At 38.6% G+C, this 22,905-nt stretch overlaps 1 long non-coding RNA gene across 1 annotated transcript; it reads left to right on the top strand.

The window, feature by feature from the left end:
• The first annotated feature begins 3,510 nt into the window (after positions 1 to 3,510).
• On the top strand, positions 3,511 to 18,769 carry LOC103913391. Its single transcript, XR_663419.1, has 4 exons — positions 3,511 to 3,550; positions 7,524 to 7,619; positions 17,187 to 17,352; positions 18,503 to 18,769. It is a non-coding gene; the product is annotated as an uncharacterized LOC103913391 (long non-coding RNA).
• Positions 18,770 to 22,905: the final 4,136 nt, after the last annotated feature.

The raw sequence follows: 22,905 nt of genomic DNA, 5'->3' as shown, positions 1-22,905 counted from the left end.
TCTAGCAATATGTTTCACAACTTAGTTATAACAGTGTTTGTAGAGCACGGAAAAATTTTTTTTATTCTAAAATGAAATTTTCAGATATTAGATATATTGCCTAATTCCTGTGTTTGTGAGAGATAGAGAATAACCATCTCCTTTTCACATTTATTAGTCTCTTAGGTCTTTGCCTCTGTTTGTCACTTCTTTCTCGTGCTCTCACTCACTAAAGGCTAAAGAGTTTTAGCCAATTGCATATGAAAACTGTTGCTCACCCATATTGACTTTTGTGGTATCTTTTATTACTCTGAGACAGCTTTTTTCCACTACGTTTTCAGTGAACTTCAGGCAGTTTTCAGTATTGTGGGTGTGTGGCAGAATAATGCTATGACATGGTAATGTCTGTGTTTCCTATGCCATTCTTAATCATTCTTGAATTCTGACTTCTTTGACTCTTGCTATTGAGCTAAGGAGGTTTTTTACAGGATGTGTAAGAACGCAATGTCAATCAACCTTATTCATGTACATATTGGTCACTTATTTAAATAATATGATTTATAGCATTCCTGTACAAGTCCCATTAATTTTTCCTAAAATATAGTTATCCCTGTGAAAACGTCTACTAGTCTAAGTGGTTTGTAGGTTAAGTTCTAGAGTTCTTAGCTCTGAAGAACATTTATGGGATCTTTGGAACGATTTTGGGGTGGTACAGGAAAGTGCTGTTCATTGACACCAAGGCTAGGGTACATAACCATCGGTCATCTGTCAAGAGGACATTATTGAGGAAAAAGTAGCTGAATTTAATTTAGAGACAGTAAAAAATTTGACTTACAGTAAGTAAATATGAATATGTAATTTCTTCTTATTCTACCTTTCCCTCTAATGTATATTGAAAGAATAATAAAAGATCTACCAAATTCAGTTTGCATCATCTCTTTGGAAGGTTCATGTTGCTAAGGGTAGCATTTATACGTGTTACAAGTTGATTACAGTGACATTAACTTTATTTTGGATGGAGGAGGCTAGGGAAAGCTGGCATGTGATTTATAAAGGTACTGCACTGAGCATCAGATGATCAGAGTTTACCCTGTGCATCTCTAGAGCGACTCAGTGCTTTAGGTCTGCCTCTGATGAATGGGGATTTTGGTACTTTTTCCTTTGCTGTATGTTCAGGATTGACTGAAGAAAAAGGTGGGCTTTATTTCTTTAAGTAATTGCAACTGTTTTGTGTAGATGCCTTGTTAATAAAGCTCTTTTTAGGCAGCAATAAGCATACGTGCAAGGGGAATGTGTCTGCTACGTTCCAGAGTTCTGCATGGGTAGATGTTGCCTTAGGGGAGTGTAAGATTTTGTCTGGGAGGTTTTTTGTGTTAATGCAGTTTCTGATATACTAGTGTCCTCATCTTGGACTGGATCTGTTGGCCACAGTACAAGCAAGTGTGGTGTGCTTAATGCCTCCTTTGCTCCAAAATAGGCACCTCTCAATTTTTTTCACGGTGAATTTAAATGTGCAGAGAGATTGAAACAAAGACTGTAGCTCTACTCAAAATCAGGGAGCTAATCTATAGGGATGTTGTTTGTCTGCAGAGTATTGCTTAAAGGTAATCTGTTGTCTAGTTGTGAGGCACAGACAGGTGAATCCTCTGCCAGATATAATGATCCTAGGTCTTCAGGGGAGAACAGTAACTGCATAGATAGTACTGGGGGAGGGAGGGTGGGATATGCAAACCTACTCACACTGTTATCCAGGGAAAATCAGAGGCACAGGGCGTGCTCGGGAGATGAAGCTAGGCAGATCCTGAAAAGATAAGTGGTAGAAGCAGAAAGGCTTTGGGATATAACTTCCCTGCTGCCAAACTGCAAAGCTGTTTGGGTTTTCTAGTTTCCTTTTGGCATTACAAATATCAATGTAGTGGTACATACCACAGAGAAAAATATAAATGAAGTATGTATCCAATAGACCTCGAAACCTAAAATCTATAGAAACAAATCTTGCAGCAAGAATTTTAGTTTCATTGTTTCATTTAAAGTCAAAACAAAGCCAAACAAGTGAACAGTATACTAACAACAACAAAGTAAAACGTGAAAGGAACTTATGTCTGGTCGGAAAAGTAAGTTTTGATTTCATTGTTTAAACAGAAAAAAATAATTTTGCTTCATCTTGTTTATTCAATTCCTCTACGTAGAGTGGACTACCAGTACTTTAGAAGTCTAATTTCTCAAGTCTTGAAAAATAACTTCAAAATTTGCTGCATGTTGTTGTCGCTGTCTTTTCAGGAGAGTGCTATTCGGCTCAACTGTATAAATGGTAATAGCTATGTATTTTTACTTTGTACATTTCTAGAATTACTTAAATGAAATTGGAATATGTCAAATCATTCCACCACCAGTTCCTGTAGAGTTCAGGATGGATCCACTGCACGAACAGGGGAAATTCTTGTCATGTCATTTAACGATCAAGTTCTTCTTGTGCTAGGAAGCCTCCAACACTGTTGTAGGGCAGTATTAGGGGAGGGTTTTTTCATTATCCAGGAAGCATAAAGGGAAAGATATGCCCACTTAACAAAGAGTTCGGCAAGTCATAGAGATATTCATGAACACTGGCAGCAGAAGCACAGTCGCTTATGCCTCAGTGGTTTTGGTTTGGTTTGGTTTTTTTTTCTCCTCCCCTCTCTTCCCTCTGTGTCCTCATTTTAGCTTCTGGTTATACTTCCTTACCAGGTTGAGCAGATGTACGTTGCTGGGTACAGCCTTCCTTTTTTCAGGTCTTTTACCTGACCATTTTGATTTAATCTGAGAATGTTTTTGTTAATGAAATGTTTCTGTCCTGTGTAAATTCACTGTCTTATGTAAATAAAGACTTCTGTGGAAAGTCTTAACCTAGTGTGAAGAGTGTACTGTCTCTCAAGAACAGTGTTAAAGCACGGAAAGAAATATAGCTGTGTCAAAACACTTTATGGCTAAAAAATGTTAAGTGTATAGCAGGATATTTCTGGATCATGCTTGGCTACATTCCACAAGAGAGACTTTTCTTATAATTCTGTACTGGCACGTATGAAATACGTTGTCATCCTTTTTGTAAGAAGTCATTAAGGAAAAACAGATTTCTGATAAATTCTCTTGATGGGAAGCATTCACTGTGATTTGTCAACTCAGAGATAAGTCTGTTAAAAAGCAGTTATTAACATATAGCAATTGTTGGCACCTCTGGTCAATGCTATGGCAAAGATCTTCTGGTTATTTACATACTTGTGATATCTGAACTTTTCAAAAGTGATTCAGAGAGAAAGTAAATGTGACTAGCAAAGAAAGTCATCTAGTGTTCCAAATAAAGAAAGCCTCTGCTATTGTGGGAAAAGCTGTTGCAAGGAGGTCGTTGATATTTTAATAGTAATCTATCTAGGAAATTACAAAGAAAAGACACCAAATTCCAATACATTTTCAAGAACTGTAAAATTGGAATAGTATTTCACTGTAAAATTATGACTAAACACTTTTGTTTTAAATTAGCAACTTCTTCTTTTTTCAGGAAATTTGGAGAGCGACCTCAACCGAAACGGCTCACCAGGTAAGCAGTAAAGAAGTTACGTTTTTAACAGTTCTCTGAAGTTAGCCTTTTCATTCTCAGAAGGATTTCTAAGTTAAAAAATTGTGGCTTGATAATCCTAGAATTTTAAATATCAGAGCTTTTCAATTATTGTATGCAAATCAGCAGCCAGAAGTAAAATTTTGAACAGTGAGTGGCATGTTTTTAATATGATACTCAGAATGCCTTTTCAAAAATGGTATTGTCTTCACATATCAGTTAGTGTATATTATTCACTAGGATGTGAAACTCCTTAGTTGTAAATCACCAGGAATGAGCCGATTTCTTTTCTGGGGTAAAAGTGTCTGGTAAGGTCATGTAAAATAACACTTTTTACTACCTGTCATGCAGCAGGTAAGAGCAAAATGAACACAGTGCTGTCAGTGATCTTAACCAATTTTTGGTGAAATCTAAACAGTCAGAGATAGTATTAAATAGTACCATCAAGTCAATCCGTTCTGAAAAGTGTTTAGAGTGACTGGAGTACCGTGCCTGAGTTGCTCCTGGTCTGCCTGGGAAGTATTTATAGTAGAAGCTGTTAAGTAGTCACAATTTTTTTCAAACTGTTGTAACACAGTCTATGCAAATATTTGTTATTCTGTGCCACAAACTGTGCCAATTATAAGTAGCTACTGAGTTTAAAATCCACTGTTTGCTTGAAGTACAAAAGATGTGCAATTTTTTTATGGTTTTGTGTGGTAATAGTGCTGTATAAAGACATGGAAACCCATTCTCACTCTGACCTACTTCTGTTTTGAATGAAATCATGATGCCTCGTGTAAAGCATGGGATGGAGGAGAGTATTTACATTTTGTGTTGGGGCTGTCTGTCTCTGCATTTCTGGATAAGCTTCAGGTTAGCTTGTGTCATTGTTAAATGCAGTCATTTCAGTGCAAAATTGATCTATACTGACTTAGAAGTAACTGAAAAAACATTGCTGTTTCCTGTTGGTCTACCTATTTTCAGGGATATTTAAAGATACTAAGTTTTAAGTAATGAACTGTTTTCCATCTTGAGTAGTAACACCTGTTAGTATCACCCTGAAGTTACTGATAGAATTTCTCTTCTGTGATTTAAAAAGAACAATAAAATTATGACTAATCAGTGTAAGGTCTTTTAACTAAGTTATCTATTAACTATAGTGACTCTAAATTTTGTGTGCAGGATTTTAGCTACTAGATGTGCCAGGTACTCTTTCTGTGAGTACAGGGCAGGCATCTGGGAACTGCTAGCCATCCTTCAAAGCAGTAGCTTGTAAACCTTTTCTATACTGATAGAGACTGGAAACAAGCAACCTAACTCTTTTCCTCTGAAGAGAAAAATGCTGAAATGGAAAAAATCGTCACACAAATTTTTAAGAGTATGATTTGTTTATGTAATGCTAAAAAATGTATCTGTAAATGCTTAAAGGCATTTAGTTCAATTATTGGAAAATTATTGTGATTTTTTGTGTAAAGGCAGACCTGTTTGTCTAATAATCTATTCATTGTCACGCAAGATCCAGCTGAACAACACTACTTTGTTCATACTGTGCTAGTTGTTTTTAGATGTAAACTGTAATAGTACTACCTTCGTGGAGAATTTTAAGATTTAATAATGAAAAATGTCGTGTAAGAATTGTAATGGTTATGTGTTTTCTTTATCAGTGGGAGGGGTTGGAGGGGAACATTCCTAATTCTCCTAGGAGCTTGGATTGCACAAGTCCACTGTAGCAACAGATGAGTAGAAAAGGCAGAATTTCTTCCTCATACAATGCTAAATAAACATTAGATAGCACCTAGCGTTTTTGTGCGTGGGTTGCTGGTTTTGAGTGGTTTTTTTTAATGGTAGTCAAGTCAAAAGTTTTTAGTGTGACAGATGTTCTTAATTTAGTATGACAGTACTCTTAATAGAGTATTTCAAATTGTCAGATAAAAAGTTTTTAAACCACTTAAATGCAGCTAATATATATCATAATGAAATGTATAATAATAATTTCACAGTGAATTATGTTTTGTGGTTTAAAATATATTCTTAAACAATGGTTGTAAATAAAGTAAGTCTGTGCGCTTTAAGACAGTTCTTCCATCTGTGCTTTCATGGATAAGCATCAGTTTTACCAATGTCAAATGTAAATAGATCAAGTTAGTCCAAATTTAAAACAGTAATTCAAGTCTTCTCTCTGCTCTTATATCCTGCTATTTACACAGAAAATCTAGCACACTCATCACTGTCTTATGTAGGCATGGCAAATGCAGGAATTTACAAAACATCATTAGCAAAGCTGGATTGTTGTCCAGCACACCCCACCCCCCCCAATCTGCTCGCTTTCCTCTGTGCAACTATATGTGGGGATTTCTTTTGGAAAAGGTCTTGTCAACAAAATACTGCTTTTTATCTTCCATCTTTTTTCACTGGAAGTGTTTGGTTTTCTAGATCTGTTCAAAGGGAATTCAACAGTTGGGTGCAGTTCACAAAAAAAACCTCCAAAAATCCCTCTTCTGTAGGGTTTCATCTCTTCATATGACTTCCTGTTAAATTCATAATTTGTTTCTCTGGTTGATGACTTTGACAGTGAGTGCATTGGTGGACGTTCAACCTGCAAAAGCTCCTCCAGGGACTTAAAAGTGTTCCTGTCAGCACTCCGACACAGCTAAACCCTAGGGTGTTGAATTTGGCATGCTGCTTAATGAGCAGTTAGATTATTATACAGAGAATGATAGGGTGTATTGTTCTCTTATTTCTCTCAAGGAATCACTGTTGGTGTGTTTGAGATAATTATAGCTTTTATATGACGTCTGTCATTACAGTGATGATGAACAATAGAAAATCTAATTTTTTTTTTTTTTTTTAACCTGATTGTATGCAGGAAGTAGAGGCTTTCTCTAGAAAACTAGATGAAACATATCCTGGTTTTGGCAAGGATGGAGTTGATTTCCTTCCTAGTAGCTGGTACAATGCTGTGTTTTGGATTTAGGATGAGAACAATGTTGATAACGCACCGATGTTTTACTTGTTGTTAGGTAGTGTTTATACTAGTCAAGGACTTTTCAGCTTCCCATGCCCTACTGACTGAGAAGGCTGGAGGTGCACAAGAAGCTGGGAGGGGGCACAGCCAAACTGGCCAAAGGGACATTCCATACCATGTGACGTCATGCTCAGTACATAAACTGGGGAAAGCTGGCCGGGGGGGCCTCTGCTCAGGGACTGGCTGGGCATCGGTCAGCGGGTGGTGAGCAATTGTACTGTGCATCACTTGCTTTGTATATTATTCTTATTATTACTATTATTATTATTTTATTTTATTTCAATTATTAAACTGTTTTTATCTCAACCCACGAGTTTTTCTCACTTGTGCTTTTCCAATTCTCTCCCCCATCCCACCGGGGGAGGTGGGGGGGGAGTGAGCAAGTGGCTGTGTGGTACTCAGTTGCTGACTGAGGTTAAACCACAACAAACAATAAGCTGAAGAATTTAACCTTTTCTTAGTATCTTCACAACCAAAAGAAAACTATATAAACATTGCATTGATTTAGTTAATAGCTTAAACAAAGTTTCAGAACAACTTGTCATTATCATGAGAGACTAAATTGGCTGAAGAGACAGTATTGAATTAATAAAGTGTGTTCTAATCAAATATTTGTGGCATGGTACTTTATAAAATTGGGCTTTGAACATGGCGTAGTGATTGGCATTTGTACGATTTTACATCACAAGCATCTTTTTTTCTGGAAAATGTAGTAATTGTAAATGACCACAGATCCCTACTGCTAGCTTCATGGAAGATAGTTACTTCTTTTTGCTGTGTAATTGTCTTAAAAAACAAGACAAACTCCTCTTGACCTTATTAATGGTTGCCTTTTTTGAATTTCAGGTGTTTTGGGGTTTTTTTGGTCCTAAAGCTGTCTTTGGATTATTATAGTTACAAACAAAACCAAAAGAACTTTCAAAGCTTATTTTGTCTTTTAATTTTTAGGGAAGCAATGCGAAATTACCTAAAGGAGCGAGGTGATCAAACAGTGCTAATACTCCATGCGAAAGTTGCGCAGAAATCGTATGGAAATGAAAAAAGGTAAGTGTCTATTCTTTCCTGGCTTCCCTCTACAGATCCCAGCTGGGGAAACTATAGTGTGTCGTCTGGTACATAGTACATTGCAGAATTCCTGAGATTGTACTATATTCTGAAGAAACATAAAACAAAGTGTGTTCTTGTAAATCATTTAATTATGTAACAAATGCTGTAAACCTGTGGCATTCAATGTAGTGATGCCTGTTTCTACCAACAGGTTCTGTATCTGTGGGTGAAGTTTTTCTTCCATTGACCTAAAATGGCTCAAATTTTAAACCTTCCATTTTAAGTCTGAAGTAAACAAGGTGATTAATGGTGACTACTTGTAGAGGAGTTTTTTCCTGAGTAATTTAAAATTAATATGAAAGGGAAATTGCTAGACTCAGTAAGAGACTTTTCTGAATCAGATCTGTAATAGCTTTAAAAAGAATGACAGGCCAATCATAACCATATTTATGATAAACATTCTCTCGTAAAAATCAATACAGTACAAGTTACAATAATAGGTAGTTTTCTAAGGGACAGAATCTACAGGGAGACGTGAGGATGAATGCATGTTAGGCAAAGGTGAATTTCCTGCAGTCTTCTCTACGTGATGTTTTTATTGCATGACTAGTGTAGAAGCAAGTAGGGTGGTCCTTCATATGCAGATTTCTAGTCCTCTCATGATGAAATAGAATTTTCTTTAAGTATAAATGATACTTTCCTACCTTAAATTTCACTAAAATAAATAGTGCAGTATTTGGTTAGTTTTCAGATACTTTGTATTATTAATATTTGTTCACCACAAAAGACCACATATTAAGCACATTAATGGTTTTGAAGTTTTAACCTTTCTTTCACCACTGTTGTGTAAGTCCTGTTACATCATTATGTTTTTCACAGTTTTCTGACGTTTGAAATTTTAACATATTTATGTATGAAAGTGTTAGAAAACAGGAATGTTAGAATTAAGCCTGCAAAGTTCTCAGTTCGTTGCTGCCAATCTAAATCACACTTCTGATGTCTGTGAATCACAGAGATGCAGACTATATTTTCAACTGTTCTTCAGTATTCTGTGCCTGAGTACTTGTCTTCCAATATGTGTCGTCTTTTCTGTTAGCCAGTGTCTCAAGTCCTTTCTTTTGGGCAGCGTCCAGGTTCTGCAGCTCCATGGAATTGTTTACTCAAAGTGCTTTTTAGATCTTTCTGAAACACAGAAGCAGACAAGTATGCTGTGTATCTGCTATATAACTGTACAGCCCTCTTGCTCACTGCCACGCTGAAATGCAAAAGGGTTGCAATGCAAGGCCTTACTAGCAGTAAATGACAACTTTAACCGTTTGCAGCAAACTCAACAGCCAAAAAGATTTATCATGACAACGTAGGGACCTCTGATTGTTATCTTCTCAGATTGTATTGTCATTCAAGAGTTGCATAGTTAACTCATCACTGCAGATGATGAGTCTCTCATCACTGCAGATGAGTTAAGCATATTACTCCCAAAAAATGAGGGGTGTGCCTGAAGACAAGAAAGTGACTTTCTAAACAGTCTATCTGTAACTTCAGTTGGTTTGTTCTCCTGGGGCCAGAGTAGTTCATGAGGGGAGGAATATTTTGCAAAGCTGTCCTGTGTATCATCATTTTGGAGAACAAATTGCATCAAAAGAAGGGAGAAAATAAAAAGATAAAGTATGTAATTTTGATTAATAAAAGTTCCATTACTGTTTGGAAAACTTACATAATTGTTCTGAAGAATACAGGGCAAAGCTTCAAATTGTTATTTGCTAACAGTTTCTGAAAGCTCCTATGTGTGTTTCATAGCATTGCCATAAATTCCTGTTGCCTTGAAAATATTTGTGTATATTTCACTTGATGCTGTTAAAGTCACGGTGGCACAATGTTACCTAAGTACTGGTAATGTTCGGTAAACTAGTCACTGGTTTCTCACTGCTTGAAATGATTGCTAACTGGAATTAGGCATTCTTTTACCACTTCAGATTTTGTGAGGTGCAGTTGAGTTGCCTATCTCAGCACAGCTGCATTTGTTCATGAAAGGTGTCTCAGATTCACCTCTTTAAAAATTGAAGCATGTCAAATAAGTGTAGAGAATTTCAGAGCTTTGCAAAAGACGACTAAGAATGAAAATGATTGGATGTTTGTTATAAAATAATATGATGGTGAAGTGATTGTCATTCTGATACGGGTATGAAATGAAAGTTTGGAATACATATTAAGATTTCATTTTTCAGTTTAAATATTTTAGTTTTTCTTACGTTTTAATGCACCATTTAGACTGTCTGGTACTGTTCTGCTAGTTCCCAGACTGTTAGCATCAGTAATGATGTCCTGTTGTTATCAGCGTACAGAAAAATGCCATTTATTAAATCCTTGGATCCATGTGTGCCCTAAGGTACTTAGTGAAACTGAATAATGAATTAGCTTGCTTTTTTTTTTTTTAGTTTTTTTAATTGCTTCTGTTTTATTCATAGCAGAACGTGCCCTTTGGTTCTTCATATTGCTGGACTGAGCAAAATTAGTAAAGCTTTAAGGCTGCTTTATGCCACTGGTCAATCACATTTCCACCATTTTTACATTAAATACCATTTCTGAAGTGAGTTGTTTTGCTTTATAGACAGAAACCTATTTCATACTGTTTTTATGGAGAAATTTCATGTTTTCCATGGGACTTCATTATGGCATGGATATAATTGGTTAATTTTTGATCCATAAAGAATAAGTTAAATAGCATTATGTTTGTAACTAAGAATTCAAGTTACAAAAGGAATTATTTCTTAGATTTGACATGTCTTTCAAGTAAATATAGAACCTAAAAAAACCCTAAACAAACTTCCACCTTTTGTTCCAGTCTTTAAACCTTGTCTGTTGTGAGGTCATGGAAAATATTTATCATTAATAAACTTTGCATGGCATAATTAAAAGGTTAGCACAATAAGTACCTTTCAGTGTTTTGACGAGGCTTAGTAGATAGTGAAATACTCTGTTGAAAATGCACCGTAGACGACGCAGATCTCACGTAGTGTGGTCTGGTTTAAATAGGCCTCCCAGAAACACAATTCCAGGTTGTTGCCATGTGGATGGAGACTTTCTGGGTTAATCTGAGCACGTTCTTGATACTTGTCCCTAAATAACGTTAATTAAAGGAGGCTTCTTTCTTTTTTGAGTGGACTCTTCTTATTAGCCTTGCTCTTCCCAAAGTTAATGTTGTTTAGTTTAACAAAGAAGCCAGGAGTTAAGAAGCTCAGGGATGGACTTTAGTTGAATTTAAGACTTTTTGCCTAATGTTTCCCTTTGGATGGCTGTCATCTTTCAAAGGCATTCAGCTGATAGAGACTCAGGTGATGTTTAGTCCTGATGAGCGTGGGTGTTTGGCTTGTGCTTCTTGTATTTTTTCTATATTTACCATTCACTGGGACTTCTCTCTTCAGAGTCTGAACAGTGTGAACATTCAACAGTTTAAAGGACTGAAGTGTTTTGGATTCCAAGACATAGTTCATCAAAGACTGTGAGCCAGATTGGTATTTGTGGATTACATGCTGTTCTGAGTTTAAACGTTATCACTACTGATTAGCCTGAGAGTGGTCTAGCTGTGTCTTGTTTTACAGCTATTAGTGAAGGAGCTCCTATACTTTCTGCTCAAATACTTCCCTTCACTGAACTGAGCATGCCTGCCCTCTGGTTAATGCTCTTGTTATTGAGAGCATAGCCTTTTCCAGGGCCTACCCCATGACTCTACTACTTCATCCTTAGCACCCTAACACCTAATGATTTTTCATTTATTTGTTGTTGTATTGAATTCTTTAGTGGATATTGTTAGTTCTTTCAGCTCCTAAGAAGGACAGAAGACTGCGCATAGTTTCATGCTCAGAACAATGTGCGTAATTGACAAACACACCTCCTGCCTTGACCGACTCGGAATTGACCAACAGGTACAAAGGAAAAACTTCCCTGCTAAGGTCACTTTGAACATAAAACCAGCTGGTAGACACCTCTAAATCCTCCTGAAGGCAAAGACTTCTGTAAGATGAACACAGGGATGACTTGGATGATTTGAAAAAGTAAACCTTTGTGAACAGAAGCCTGTGGTTTAAAAAAGCATTGAATGCATCAGAACTAGGCAGCAATGACATGAGCTGATTTTATTTTACTTTCTACTCCTTGCTTCCTGGCAAGTTCAATTAGGGTAGCTTCTCTGCTTGAAGTACCATATTTTCTCTGTATTGATTGGCCTGAATTGACTGAAGGGACTGAAGGAATTGAAGGCATATTGTTCTCTCCTTTGGTGATTGTCTGATTTAAAACAATATTCCAGGTGGTGCCAAAGACTCAACTTTCCACTTTCTGTTGTTGCAGTCAAGACTCAGAAACCACTAGAAATTATCTTGTTCTTCCCTTCAAGTCATTTGGAATAAAGGGGAGCATCATTAGACAAATCTCAGCTTGGTTTTCTTGCCATGGAAAAACCTTCAGTTACCAGTTGGTCTGATGGAACAGATTTGTCAGAACAGATGAATAACAGCTTGCTTCTGTTTGCTGTACTGAGTTACTGAGCCTGGAGTCTAACGTGAGGTTGGTAATACTATGGTCTTTCCTCACTTGAGCGGCCCATGAAATTTTAGTGTAAGAAGGCACATTACTTTTTGGAGATTGATCCTCTGACCTTTCCTGGCTAGTATCAGTCCCAATGTTAGCTTCATTTAAAACTGCCCATTGTTTTAATTACACTGATCACAAATTCTTGGAAGGTGCATAGGAGGAGCATCACAGAGAGACTCTTCTGAGAAACTAGGAGTCCGCAACAAAATGTTGCAGAGATGTGTTAAATACGTGAAGTATTTGCAGACACCTGGTATCCCAAAATGTTACCCTGGTTCAGTCACTGTGCTTTATATCAGCAAGTAGGAAGCACTGAATCTGCATCTTGTCATGCAGCTCTAACAAGTGTGGAATAGGTTTTGTCCAGGAAAGACATTCCTGGTTGTTATACTTCCAGTAATGAAAGAGCTCGCAGACTTGATCCCTAACAGATCTCATGTGTTTTTTAGATTAAGTTGTTAGGTGTTTACCTCACGGAAGAATGTCCTGTGTTGTTTTACTGCTCATTCAGCAAGGAATTGCCAGTCTGCTCATGGCATAGAGAAGAGGTATTAAAAGAATATGTTATAAATCCAGTGAGGAAATTGCATCCTACATGATTTTCCACCATTACTTCTTGTACTGAAAATTCTGAACAAGCTCAGAAGAACCAGACACAGCTGCCTTTCCCTCCAACATAATTTTCTTTTTACTATAGGTCAGATTAATACTTCAGAAGAATTTTTACCTCCTACTCAGTCTTACTTTAGTTTTGTGGTTAAAGAAAAAAGAGAGGTAGGCCCTGTAAATCAAAGGTCGAAGGAAGAGTATTTTCATTTGTTCCACCAAACTTTGTCCTACCTTATTTCCTATCACTAATACTGGAAATTACTTTACCTCAATTACTTTACTTATTTTGGGGAGGCGATTTTCTTTCTCTCTTTTCCTCTTTATAGTGATCTGAAAGCCAGCCTCTTACATAAACATTTATGTTTCTATTTACATTGGAAATGTTTTATTAATGAGAGAACCTGTTTCCAGCACTGATTTTATACATATCAAAAATACTTTCTTTAACCGTCTGTGAAAATTAGAAATATGAGGATACTCATGGTTTACTCACACTATATTGGATAGAAAATTTATAGTTAATCTCTTCTATACATAAGTTCCTGGGATTGTAAATACGAGGTAAAAAGCCCCCAGACTGTACTTGTCTATATCTGAAGGGTGAGTTAGAGGCTGACACATAAAGAAAACCCATTCAAATTGTGAATGTCCAGACTCTTTCTTCTTGTTTGGTAGTTTTAACCAAACTTAAAATTGTCTCAGCTTCAAAAGTTTCTTTCTTTGTTCAGTAAGTCAGTTTTCCAAGGTTTTTCTCTGTGCTCTAATTTAAAAAGAGTGCTTTAATTATTGTGGCTTGTTTCCTCGTCATCAGTGGGTTAAAACTTGCTTCTTATAGGTCTTCATTGCCATCTAGTGGCCACAGTTATTCAAAGGACTTGGTTTAGAATAAAACTGGAATGAAAAAGGTTACGAAAAAAGTTTGGGATTTTTTTCTTGTGTTCTAACCAGTAAGATAAATAAGAAAGAGTACATGAGGAAGAAAGGTAAATGTGTGATGTCTGCTTTATGGTGTTATACGTACTTGGAATACAAGGGGTTTGGTTTCTTTTTTGCAAAGCATTGCTCCATTAATAAAGTTTGATATCAATTTTTAGTCTCTGTATAATTTCTTTATTGGAAATACCTTATAATTGTTGAGAAGAAAATTAGTGGGATACATCCATTAACACTGAAAGGATCTTGTATTGTCATTTGAGTTTGACAGTTCAAAAGCTGACTAGATAGTGGTGTGCTTTTTCTGGCAAAAGATCAACTCTTGAATAAATGCATCTGTTACTTGAAGTTTCTTCTCCAAAAAATTGCATTTCCTAACCTTGGAGTTAGTTCATAACCCCCATTTGAAAAGTATTGTTCATAGGGGAAACGTGATGGTGGTCCTCTATCTGGGATGGCAAAGTAGAGTAGGCCTCCTAAAAACAGTACTTGGGGATGATCATTGCCCTCGCTTGACCCCTTGCCAGTCTAATAAAAATGTGACTCTTTCTTATCCTCTTGCTTCCTTTCTACCCACATATATATATGTGTGTGCATCTATAATAATTTTTTAAAATGTGATCACAATTGTCTACAGTAGAAATTTTCTCAGTGTAATGCTAAAGCTGTTATTTCTTGCTTTGTTTTGATTTTCTGTTTTCCTAAAACATGCCGAAAGTTGCAGCAATGAGGTAGATGAGCCTCAGAATAGATTTTTAACAACAATTATGGTATTTACATCTAGATGTGGGGTGGTATAGGATATATAAATTAGATCAGTCATGTAGAAAGTGAACATGCACCTATGCACTAGTATGAATTTTATGATTTTGACCATTGTCGTTGCACTGTCTCCCTTGCAAACGTAAGTCCTCTTAAGATCATTTTTCCTTTAGGATAGAGAAGCATTTGAGGGAAATTAGGTCATGTCATCTGTGCTGATGTAATGTTTGAAACAAATGCAATTGAAAAGTAGGAAATGCATTCCTGGTTTTGAGATCAAGAATTTGTAGTAGGAAGAGGAGGACTTAATTGGCATGTAACAGAAACTCACGGTGTTCTTAAATATAACCCTACTGCATCATTCAGCATCTTCATGAAGAAAGCTGGAACAGAGGTCAGGTAGCAGAAGATAAGAAGCAAAAAGCAGAATAGCAAGCAAAAAGGGGATACACAGTGTGAGCTGTTTGATAACATTTATTACTGCTTACTCTTTCTATTCATGGTGATTTTCAAATTTCAGAACTTCTGTTCTTACAGCAATAAAACTGCAATAACCCATTCTAATGTCAGATAACTATAGATTTCAGCTTTATGATTCCTGGCTGGGCTAGTGGAAGTATTCTCTTGTGCTGCTACTGCAAAAGTGTTACATTTTATTTTTGAGGTAGTTTATTGTGTAGTTTCTCAAGTTGACAGTTCCATCAGGAAACATCTGCTTTGCAAATTGGCAAGTTTCTACCTGTTGCCTTGGTTCTCTGTGTTCTACATTTTCAATTGGAAGAAAAAAAATTCCAGAGCCTTCATATGACCCATAATTACCCCAAAGAATAAAACATAAGTAGTTAAAACTGATGCAATAAGCACATGAAAAAATGTTAGTTGTTAAACTTTGAATAGTTTGCTTTTACAAGTGGCTTTCTGTTAACTCATAATTCCATATTTATCAAAATTTCTATGTTTGAGAACAGTGTGAAGGCAATAAAAGCAGCAAATAATTGCTATGATAAGTCTTTGCTGAAATGGATTGTCATAATGGAGGAAATTTAGCATTTGTTTTTATTTGTTTAGAATTATTAATCTGTAGGAGCAGTTTCACAAATTAATGTGCTTCTCAATCGTGCAGATCTTTTGATGTCATGTAGTGAGCTGCTTTCTACAAATTCTCTTTTGTAGGCAGTCTTTCTTTCAAACCAGAGCATGATACTTTTGAAAGACATTCATAGATATTTAAGCTGCATGCATATTGGTATATCATCAGTTTTGTTGTAAAAGAGTGAAATTAAGTGAAAAATTTTCACTGTGGATTTATTGGCAAGACAGAAAGTTTGTGGTGGTGTTTTTTTTTTTTTTGCCTGCAGGGGGTAATTTTTTTCTTCTTATAACTACTGAGACATTTTGAATTGCAGTAAAACTTAAAATTTGGTTGTTTCTCTAACAATATACATTAATTGTGTGCATTAACTGAAATGATTACAAATCTTTGCATTTATTTATATGGATTCTTAATATTTGCGTTTTACTATTATGTGAGTATTATCTCAGGACTTTGGTTTCATTTATTAAGAATTCTGTTACTTAGAAAAGCATTTTATATCTTAAAGGTAATTTTGCTGAATAGGTGAGATAAAGAAGTGTATTAGACTTGATTTTCATACTAAAGCTGACTTCCACTAATTGAGGTTTATATGGTGTTTAATAGAAATAATCCATGAATTCAGTTGTCCCAAGCCAAATTTAAAAAAAAAAAAAAAATCCTACCTACCTGTATAAGGTAGGAGTCGTCTTTGGATTTCGGGAGCGTCAAGTTAAGCACTACTCTCCAATTTGAAATAAATGGAATAATTAAAAACTTTTTCAGTTATTCTCTCCCTTTGTGCCTCTTTAGCTACCTCACAACTGGATCTACTCATTCTGCTTTTTTACCTTTGATCTTAACTAAATGATGATAAAAACACTGCAGCTGTTGGCTAAACTAAAACCAAAAGTGATTAGGATTTGTGTTTTAACAATTTGCAGAAACTTCAAGACCAATACATTGTATAATAATGCTGCATTTAATTTTGAACATGTTGTAAGTAGCATCTAGACTGATTTCAGTCAGTGCTGCTAAAGACTAGATCATACCTTTTACAGTTACCAACGAAGATGTAAAATCATCTATTCCATTTAAAAACAGAAGAGATTTATGCTTGTACAGAATAGACTCCCTCCTTGCTAATGATGAAACACTAAATGTTTAGGAATTATAGTCAGCAGTTGTCCATTAAATTAGTTTGTGGAACTGTTCTGTGTGTATTAATTGCTGCATCATGTTAAGCACCTACAAAAGCAAAACACTCTCATCCCTTTCAAGGCCCTTTTACTTTCTTTGAGAATCTCTTTGTAAGGGTAGAAAGCGTTTTGGTTTTATAGGGGTGCAGACTGTTACCTATCATATATTGAACTGGAAAGATACTCAGTGACAGTGCAACTAATGATGATTTTCCTTGCTTTTTCTCTTTTTTTTGATTTGCATTTTAGAAAATCTTCAATGCAAATGAAGGGCATGCATGTATAAACTCTAATGCAAAGTGTGAATGGGCTGAGAAAGTTTTGGGTACACAACAGTTGCTGTCTCAAGAATTTTCTTGAAAGCTGTGTGTAATCTCGTAATGCATTTTTCATTTTCAGGTTCTTTTGTCCTCCTCCATGTGTGTATCTTATGGGCAGTGGATGGAAGAAAAAAAAAGAGCAAATGGAACGGGATGGTTGCACTGAGCAAGAGTCACAACCTTGCGCCTTCATTGGAATAGGAAACAGTGACCAAGAAATGCAGCAGCTCAACTTGGAAGGAAAGGTAGAAGAATTGTAATAAACCACTCGGATTACTGCAAAGGATATTATTATAGCTACGTGGTGCATATTTTAAGAAATGCCCTTGCTTATTTTTGATAACTTTTGTTACACTTAGCAGGTATTACATAAGTGGTTTAAAAAAATCCCTCAAAAATATGTAGGACAATTGAATAGGTGGATTTGGTTCATGGGATCATAGCAGGGTACTAACCTTTCATTAGTAGGTTGTTGATTCAGAGTCAGTAAACTGTTAGGTGACTTGGTAGGCATCAGTGGTTAACTGAAGTAAGGTTTCTGGCCCAAACTCTGTGTCCCTCTCCCTGGCTTGCATGAATGGATAATCTCATCAAGGAAGTATCTGAACAACATCTGCTGCTAGAAGTGGTCTTTAAGTCCCTTTGCATAAAAATACAATTAAAATAGCATCTTAATACATTTAGTAGGTTATTTTTTTACAGTGATATAAATTGCTACAAGATTTTTTTCAAGATACTTGTGATGACTTAAACAGTTGGAATAGAACTGGCAGCACGTGAGTGCTCATTTTAGCTCGTTGTTTTATTAAGCAGCATTTTACAGCTACCTAGTATTTCCAGCACAGTCTACTTAGAAACGCTTCATATGTTGCTGAATAGAAAAAGAATAATAAAAGTTCTTTTTGAGTTTTTTTTTTTTAAGCTCCTCTTGTCACCTACCGTAAACACTTAGCCAAAAGTAACTTCCTAGTGTTTCAAAACCCAGTCGTCTCCCATCCTTTCAAGAAAAGTTTGGCTCAACACATTTTCTGCACAGGCAGCCTCTTGTGAATGCCCAGTGTGCTACCTGCATAGCTCTACTCAAATGTAATTTTTAGTAGTGCTCTTAACCACTCAGAGATGGCTTTGACACAGCTACAGTCTCTAATCATCTGTTTCCCAGTCCTGGTAAGGGTCTTTAGAAAGATGCTAAAGTACTGAAGTCGGGTGCTAAACTTCACAAAGCTAAACAGTAGTCATAAATGATATCCATACGGAAGAGAGAGAAAAAGCGGTTTCTGATCTGTTTTAGAAACTATTACATCAGTTTTCCTATTTTGTTAATAATTAAATATACATAGTTTCTTGAACTGGGCTGACTTGAAAGAAGAAACAACAGTATGTTTTCACCTACAGAATTATTGCACTGCCAAAACGTTATACATATCAGACTCAGACAAGAGAAAGCACTTCATGTTATCGGTAAAAATGTTCTATGGCAATAGTGACGACATCGGTGTGTTCCTCAGTAAACGGATCAAAGTCATCTCGAAACCTTCTAAAAAGAAACAGTCACTGAAAAATGCAGACTGTAAGTATTTTACAGTTATTTTCTTTACGTAGCAATTCATTTTGCCTCCTACTAATTTTTTCTTTTGTATTCTGAGGTCTGACTACAAAGTAAACACAATGAAATTTTCAATTTCTCTTTTTTCTAATGTATTTCAGAACTGTACACATCAGTGTATTTTAAAGTATTCCAGTATAGATAGGTTACACTGTGGAGTTTTACGCAGTCACAGTTATTATTTAGTAAATATAAAAGGCCCACCAAAAAAACTTATTCTGAGGAGTGAATCCTTGTAGACAAATGCATAAAGAATGCTCTACCTCGGCTTTCTAAGCTGTTGGATCTCTTAAGCTGCGATGATGTGGTGCTTAGGATGTTTTGATCAGTATCAAAGAGATGGCTTTCAGATTGTGATAAATGAGTAGCAAGCTATCCAAACTGCACTTAGTCACATCACAGCCACTTTCTTACTGTCTAATGCCATTTTCATGTTGGTTTTATTTTTAATATCTTTTGCATGGTTCCTTTTAAGTAATTGGTTAAGAAATCTGTATGGTGATATTTCACCCAGATTTGTTTGCTTACTGTGTTTTTCAACTAAAGGTATCTTTGGTGCTAACATATAATTGGGAGCATTTTTGCTTTTCCTCCAAAGTTTTTTGCCTGCATATCACTGGAGCACCTCAAGAGATACCCTTTTTTTGTTTGTTTGTTTGTTTTTCTCTCTCGGTTTCCTCCCCAGGGCAGATATTTCCATCAGCCGCAGCTCGCGGGTGCTGACAGTAACGGCTCTGCATTTCTGTACGTCTTCACTGAGTGAAGCCAAGGACAGAGAGGAGACTGTGGTCAAAGAGCATTAGGGACATTCGTGTCATACGCAAATCTCCGAATTCAAACGCGTGCAGGGAATTTATATTCCGGATTCAGGGTTGTGGGAATAAAGCAAGGGTGGTGGTGTCATTCAAACAGACGTAGCCAAAAAATCAAAACTGCAACAAGTAGCTCTCTTCCCTCCCCCGCTTACAAAATCCTCCCTTTTGGGTTAATTTGTGACTTCAAAGAGCAGAGGGGAAGGGCGATAAAGAAATACCAATTCAAGCTGCTTTATTCACTTTTCCTGTTCACCTTTTTTTAAAATATAGAAGCCAATGTTGAACAAAACAAATTAAAATAAAACCATGATGTTACATAGAGGCCACACCCGAGTTTGAATTATTTAATTTTCCGCCGCAAAAAATAATAAAAAAAAATGTTAAAGCTGTACAAGATCAATAGTGAAGATTAGTGTATTAGAAATTGCATGGTGGCTCATAATGATCTTACCCAACATGATTAACAATTACGTTACTATAAGCCAAAAGAAAATAAAATAAATGTTACCCTTTTCACTGTACAAGGTAAGGTTGTCTTGGTGTCCCAATTATTTGACTGGTTGCATTCTCCTTCCCCTCCACCTCCTCCATACTTCTTTCAAGGCTGTTTTAGCGTGGTTTTATCTAAAGCATGCAGAAGAGAGCAGAGTAAGTTGCAGGAGAAGCTGTTGGAAGGGAGTTTGGTGTGGTGTTTGGTGTTGGGGCTCCACGGGTGCCTGGAGGACACGGCTCAGCCTTGCTCTCCGTCCTGAGCTGCCCGCGCTGGGTCCGTGGGGACCGATGCTGTCGGGGGGTCAGTGTCTGCGGGGGGCTCCTGTCTCTGGGGCAGGTAGGTGCCCTTTGGCAGGTCGAGCGGGACCTGCAGCAGCGTGACCCGGACCACATCCCTTGCTCCACGCACAAAGGACGGCTCTGCTGCTGCTGCCCACGTTGGACCTGCTCTGGCGAGGGAGGACTTCGCTCTGCGGTGCTTAACCCTGCAACCCCTATCACTTGCACTAAAAGTCACTTAAAAAGACGAGCCAAAGCAGATCTAGAGTCGCCAGCGAGCTGTTCCCCAGCAGCCGCCTGCCCTTGGCCATGCAACGTCAGGGCAGGTCGGGAGCCGGCAGCTCCCGTGCATGGACAGTGCTGGGGGGGCCTCCGGCTGCAACCCTCGCTTGAGCACGTCACTGCAAGGCGGCAACTTCACGTCCCTGTTCGCAGCTTGCTTTCTCCAGACTCGATACGTAGCCAGTGGGGTCCCATGTGCAGTGGCAAGGGCTGGTCAGTGGGGACCTTACCCACGCTTGGGGCACAAGCCCCCGTGCTCCCAAAGCACGGGGGTCCTGCTGCTCAGTGTTGCTGAGGGGCCCTAAATTGGGTGAAGGTGACCTGTACGCCATCAGCCCATCGTCCTGTCCAGCTTCTCCTACTTTTGACCCAAAGGGCTGAGCAGGACACGAGCTCCAGGTATTGCCTCTGCCTCGCTGGAGGGCAGGATTTAACCTGAAGTTGTTGCAAGTCAAATGGCCAAGGTATCACTTTGAAATTATTTTTCCTATTAGAGTTTTGCTCCAATTTATTCAACAAAGGTGGATTTTGCTGCTCGGTTAAGGCCGGCTAGCTTAGCAAACCACTGGCACTGCAAGACACAGAGCGTGGCTGTGCTGTCCTGCACCTCACCGGGTCGATGTGTCACACAAAGACACCCCCACTGGTTTGATTTTTTTTAAAATTAGTAAAGTCAAGCAAAAATCGTTTCCCCTTTGCCAGTTTGCTGCATGCTGTAATTTTAGAGAGACGTGTGTGTGCATGAGGGTGTCTCCTACGGTAAAAGTGCAGCCTCGTGCTCGGCGCAGGGCACAGGGAAGGAGGACTCCCGCCTGCCGCCTGTCCCAGTTCTACCCATCTGTAAATTGGGTGTCTCGTTCCCTACCTCACAGGGGTGTTGTGAGGCTTAATTAGCGACCGAGTGTAACGCATCGAGAATCGGAGGCACCGAGGCGCCCGCCGGGGGGGGGGGGGGGTGTGTTTGTGTGTGTGTGACAAAAATGCTGCTACAAACATCCTGAACTGCACGGCTCCAGCCGCCCACCTTCCCATCGGGGCCAGAGCTGGCCTTCCACTTTGCATAACCTGTTCACAACACTGGTTCTTTTTTTCCCCGTGCTGTACTTGCTCCCCACTTTCGCTCCTAGGTTTTATTCTCGGTTCTGTTTTACATGAGGAAAGGAGGGGGATGAAGCTGGCCGGGGGAGGGAGGGAGGAGGAACGTGACAAAACAGCAGGCTGGGAGTTTGATGGCTGAACTTTGAGTTCCTTTGTACTGTACATCTTTTTACTTTGGAATTTGCAATAAAGAGGTATGTCCATCTTGTTTTAACAACTTCTCCCGGCTGCCCTGTCATTCTGTTACCTTTGCGCAGCAGCAACCACCCTCCCTGCATCCCCGAAGGCCCACCGTCCTCAGCTCAGACAGGTCATCGCTCCCGGAGGAGTAGAAACCAGCAGTGGAGGCAGGACTCCTGCGGTGGCTTTACAAAGTCAGGCTGATCTGAAGCGTGGACGTCCAGATCCAGCCCCTGCCCTGAAGGAGCACCCGGGCTCCCCATCCAGGGGGGAAAAAGTCACTGCTTCGAAACCCACACGGTCTCGACGCAAAGCTCATACCAGCCCTAGCAGGGCGTATTCAGGCTTTTTTGTGCTTTAGGGAGGCCGAGTGCTAAATGGCATTAGCGGATGTATTCTGCTGCAACCGCTCTGCGTGTGCTTCCTTGCATTAGCCTACCCCTGCAAAGGCACACTGCTCCAGGGGGACCTGCAACCCCTGAGCAGCACCTTTGGCTATCAGGGTCCATCCCTCCTTCCGCTCCAGAGTAAACGCCGTTGTCCCTTACAGCTCTAACACCATCAGCCACACAGCATCCTCCGAGCTCGGATCCCGCCATCCCACCAGCACGGGGCTATGAGCTGCTCATCGGGCTCCCCGTGGCTGAGGCAGACGTGCCGCAGCGCGGGAGGACGGCATGGCAGATGGCAAAACAGCCTTTTCCCCCCAGGAGCTGCGATTCCCACGCCGGGGCCGGCAGCAGCATGAGTGGGGCGGCCGCTGAGCCCTGACCTTCACTTACGGTCAGGAGCCGCCCCGAGAAGAGCATCTCTGTGCCAGGAACTGGCTGCGCTGGCGCTTCAGGAAACAGCACTCTAAGGGCAGCGGGTACAGTTTCATTTAGGAAAAAAGAAGTATTTTAACTGTTTTGCTTGTCTTTCAAAGCCACACTCAGAGCTATTTGTCCTTCCCTTTCTTCTCCAATACTTGCATGCCACTGCTAGCTGGTTGGATTGATGCAAGCCGTTTCTTGATACAAAATACAGGTTTTCATTCTAATTACAGC

The sequence above is a fragment of the Pygoscelis adeliae genome, unplaced genomic scaffold (assembly GCF_000699105.1).
Source record: "Pygoscelis adeliae isolate BGI_AS28 unplaced genomic scaffold, ASM69910v1 Scaffold243, whole genome shotgun sequence".
Lineage (NCBI taxonomy): Eukaryota > Metazoa > Chordata > Aves > Sphenisciformes > Spheniscidae > Pygoscelis > Pygoscelis adeliae.
The sequence above is the reverse complement of the archived record's forward strand: the minus strand, read 5'-3'. Positions and strand labels throughout refer to the sequence as shown.